This window comes from Aethalodelphis obliquidens, unplaced genomic scaffold (assembly GCF_003676395.1).
Source record: "Aethalodelphis obliquidens isolate GAN/ISIS:26980383/991018 unplaced genomic scaffold, ASM367639v1 scaffold52, whole genome shotgun sequence".
NCBI lineage: Eukaryota > Metazoa > Chordata > Mammalia > Artiodactyla > Delphinidae > Aethalodelphis > Aethalodelphis obliquidens.
The window spans coordinates 13,208,720-13,213,658 of record NW_020837996.1 but is presented as its reverse complement, the minus strand read 5'-3'; positions in this window follow the sequence as shown (position 1 = coordinate 13,213,658).

Sequence of the window (4,939 nt, the reverse complement as noted above, 5' to 3'; positions counted from 1 at the left end):
ATTCAAAAATGGTACAGGTACACGGACTGCCTTCTCTGGAGCTTAGGTAAAGCATGGTTAGGCTGAGGGGCCAAGACTGCTCCCTCCCCTTCACACCTCTTCTATCTTGCAGTCATCAAGAGGTAATTCTCACCAACTCATTGTGATTTGTGAGAATATAACAATTACTAATACTGATACATCTTTTGGGGAACTTCTGAAAGTCCAGGAAAGAAAGTCAAAGAGAAGCTTTTATTGTTTGATCCTCTCTTCCTGCATTCCATAGTCAAAAGAAAAGAAAAGAAAAGAAAAAAAGCCTTAATTTCTTTGTTTAAGCGGACATTTCAGACAAAAGTTTTTCTATGTAGCATATTGTGCTTCAGAAATTGTTCTCAGATATTTTTGGTTTTAGAGTTATAGACACCCATAATGGTTAAACAAAATGCTTAAAATGTTAGAAATTAGGTCTAGAAAAGTAAGACCACACTGAGTCTACGTAAATTCCATTCACTCCTCCTGGTGTAGGAGTTGAATCCTGGCCCACTGGGACTTTAATATGTTAGGGCAGAGTGATTAGAGGGACTGAAGATTTCTCATTGCTTTAGGAGTGTCATTTATCTCGTACTTGTCAAAAGAGAATTGGGTAGATTATCTCTTTTTTTCCTTTTTTTATTATTATTTTTTCCTTTCTGGAAAACCTGATTAAACATTCTCACTGTTTCATATTTCTCAGAAGAGAGAAATGGTTAAAATGAGAATTACAAACCCCCTTTTGTTTATCATAAATCCTTTCGTTGGCTCTTCAACAACTCTTTTTTTTTTTTTTTTTACATAATTTCTTCCAATTTGTTTCATGGTTTCCCAAGCCCACTAAGGTATCAGTGAGTGTGTGTTTAACTGAGTATCAGTTACAGTTTGAAGTTGTGTTCTTAAACCTGTTTTTATTAACTAAATGGATAAGCACCACCAGCATGGTTAAATTACCAGACTCTGCAACTAGACTCTTGGGATTAAATGAATTCTAATCTCACCACTTCTGGATGTGTGTTTTAAATTCTTTAGCCCTCAGTTTCCCCATCCGTAAAATGGGAATAACAATGTACCTACCCAAGTAACTGCTGGGAGGATTAAATAAGATTATCAATGTAGAAGGTTTAGCTAAAAGAATCCACACAAAATGACATTCCAAGTAGCAGCTGTTGTTTAGTATTATATTGCATATACTTCTTCAAATCTTAAAAGGGTCTTTTTGTTAAACTTTAAGGAACATTTTGCTAATGTATCTTCACAACCAGAAAACTGTAGCCACTTAGCAAGACCTTTATTTACTTAAAGTACTAAGAAGAGAATAGGGAACTGGAAAGACATATACAAGTAACAACTTTTTTGCATACATAAGTAATTTGTAATACCCTCTGTCTTCTGCTCATATATTAAGTGATTCTGATACAATTACAATTCAGAACAGCCACAATTATTCAACTCAATGCCAGCTCATCCTTAATGTATTTTTCTCATTTCTGTCCACCAACCTATATTATTTGGCTGTAAATTTGATTAAGTTTGGACTCAAGCAATACTTTATGTCAGAGGTTTATGCACAAACAAAATGCTTCAGAACATATATCCATAATAAATATTTATTTCTAAAGGTGGTTAAAAAAGCATTTGAAATCAATTAATCTAACAATGAGTGGCTTGCTTTTAGTGAGAAATGAATCATTTTTAAAATCTTCTGTTTATCAGAAGAAAATTAGAGAAACAAAGTGACTAGCAATGGTTTAAGAGATTCTTGATACATTTATGGATATTATGATAGATACACTTCACCAACAGAATATAAACACTTCCCTTAATTACAGGGACTGAAAGGCATTAGAACAACTTCCTACCTTAAAACAGTTTAACTTAATGCCCAGTTCCATCACTAGTGTTCATTTGACTGCAGCATCATCTTTCTTATATTTAAAGCAGATACAGCTGCGTGGTGATGCTTATTGAGAGTTAGGTCCCTGGGGATGGACTATCTGGGACTGAATCCTGATTCCATGCCTCAGGGTGTGACCTTTGCTTAATCTCTTACTCTTATAAGGTTGGCATAATAAAATGAGACCATGAATGTAAGGCACTTAGCACTTAGTAAGTGCTCAACAAATTTTATCTATCTATCTATCAAAAATTGCCACAGGGCAATTCACATAAAGTCTCTCATACTTTCATTTAAGTAGCCTGAAATCACTTGCCAAATGGCTTGGGAGCAAGGAGGGTGATAAATCCCAACAGAGGGGCATATACATTAGGGAATTCCTAAGTCTACTATTTTGTTTTGGGAAGATCTGGACCTAGAGTAAACTTTGGTGAAATAAATGAATTAAATTAGTGAAGAATCTCCTGACTTCCTGTCATCTGCAAAGCAATCTAGGAGATAAAATATAACACAGACATAACCCTTGCTTCAAGAAGCACAGTAATCAATGTTCTTAGATGCAAGCAATAGAAACTGACTTGGGTTAAATTAAATAGAAAGGCATTTATTAAACTGATAATGAACAGCTTATAGAAGACCAGAGACCCAAGTGTGGAAGCTATGCAGTCAAGAAAAATATCAAAAATTATATAGCAGAACTTGTTTAGTGAAGTTATCATTGCCACACCCATGGGTAGAGGTAGTGCAGTTCTCATTGTGGACACCTTTGACATGTGTCCTTGAGTACCTCTTCCCATCTACTGCCAAGGCTCCTCCTTTTATTTAGGGTGGACTTTTCCACAGTCACTGGTTCTTACTGCATGGTTTCCAATTCAAAGTTATATAATTGGTAGTGTCTTGGTCTTGCACCCACCTTCTAGTTGCAAGGGAAACTAGAGAATGAGTTTCTGGCTTTTTTTAGCTTTTGTTATGGGAGGTGGGTTCTGTCTCATAATGTAGAGGATTCTTCAAACATAGTATTCATATATATACATATATTCATTCCTTTTAAGATTCTTTTCCCATTTAGGTTATTACAGAACGCTGAGCAGAGTTCCCTGTGCTATATAGCAGGTCCTTGTTGGTTATCTATTTTAAATAGAGCAGTGTGTACATGTCAATCCCAAACTCCTATTTTCTTCAAGCAGACATTCACGTGCTAACCTGTGTGGCCTTTGTAAGTTACACAACTTTCCCAAGACATCATATCTTCATTTGTAAAGAGGAAATAACATTAGTAGCTGCCACATGCGAGATTTAGGTGACATCAAGTCTGTATAGACACAATACCATATCTGGCACAAAGTAAGCATTTAATAAATGGTAGTTCCTATTACAGATGACGGTGATCATGACGACAATAAACATAATAATCATGGTAGCAGCTACAGTGGAAATGGCTCAGGGATAGACGGTAGGCTCTGGAGGCCATCACAAAGAGAGGGGTATTTGGTTTGCAGTATTGAAAGCCTACTGAAAGGAACATATCTTCAAGTGCTAACACAGGAAGCCAGGTTCAGGATATGAGGTCAGTCTGAGTTGGATTCACTGGGCTGCAACTATCAAACAAATACAACATGAGTCTTCTGGAAATGCTTCAGGGAAGGTTTTTGGATGTATTTACGCCTCTGGCTTCTTAGGTTCACGTCAGGTTTCACAAAGTGCTCTCTAGCCTTCACTAAAAATGCTAAGAAAGCCACAAATGTGGCATTTTCACTTAACCAGGATCACTTGATCCAAGAAGAGACGGTTTTTGTAGGATGACAGCAGTGTTGGCACCTCTCCTGAGCCTAAAGGAAAACCTAGTGAACAAGTTTGTATCCCCTCCCACTACCTGCCCTCCAGGAGATTTGCCATAGAAAAATTTTTAATATACAACATGCACTGAAACTGCATTGTTGGCTCTAATGGGCAATTTCAAAGCAAGAAATAAATGAGCATTAGAACCATCAGAGAAGGTGGCCATGACTTTCAGAAAGGTAAATATTATACAGTGTGAGTTTTTGAGCAGAGCCTTATCCAACATTCAGGGTCCTGAGGGACTTAGGAATCATTTAGTTTTTAAGAAAATGATTCACCTTTACGAACCCATAACGCCAATCAGTTTTCTTATAATTGCTCCTTGCTGTTTGTTGAGCTTCAAACTGAGCTTGGGCCTAGCACATTCCTAAGCTTCACAGCTGTGCTTACCATGTGGTCAGAGGGGTCAGCAGCTTTTGGGCTCTGAGCTCATTTAATTACCAAGTCAGCTCAATACAGGTGAGGAACGGAAGCCAGTGTGTTCAATTGACAGGGGTTTCACATATTATTTATATTGATGTCTTTTCAATGTTACAGAGCAAAAATCCAATAAGGCATTGTGTCTACTGCTAAAATATTTCTCCCCAAATTCTCTGTATTTGAAACTCTAAATTCCAAAGGCATCTGTTGATTCATGTGGAAGTCTTGATCACTGCCAGGGTAATATAGATAGTCTACCCACACTCTACCCTTTAGGCCAGCAGGTACTATGTAAACGTACACACTTAATAAACTGCTTCACTTTGCACACCATGGCAGAAACAGCCTAATGGTGTGTTCAGGGAAATGAACCAAGCAGGGAGATTTTCACCAGTGAGATTGGCAGATACTAATTTGATAACACTGAATTTTGCTTCTTTTGGGTTTGCCCACTTAGGAATAATAAAATAATGGATTCCTTCGCAATTAAGAAAAGGAATTTCTTATACGTCTTCAATTCTAATGTGCTTGATGTTCCTTTTATGTTTCAGCATTTTTGAAATCAGGATATATCTACCAAGAGATGAGTACATTCAATGTAGAATTTTATTATTCTTATTAATGTAATGGTGAACCTTACAACTGATGGTATTTAAGAGAAGAAAATAGTCATTTGCCATTGACAAATGGCACTGACCTCTTATAAAATAGATATCCTGCATTGCTGTCATACTTGCTCAAAGGCTGACCTGCAGTGTATACAATAATTCTAAT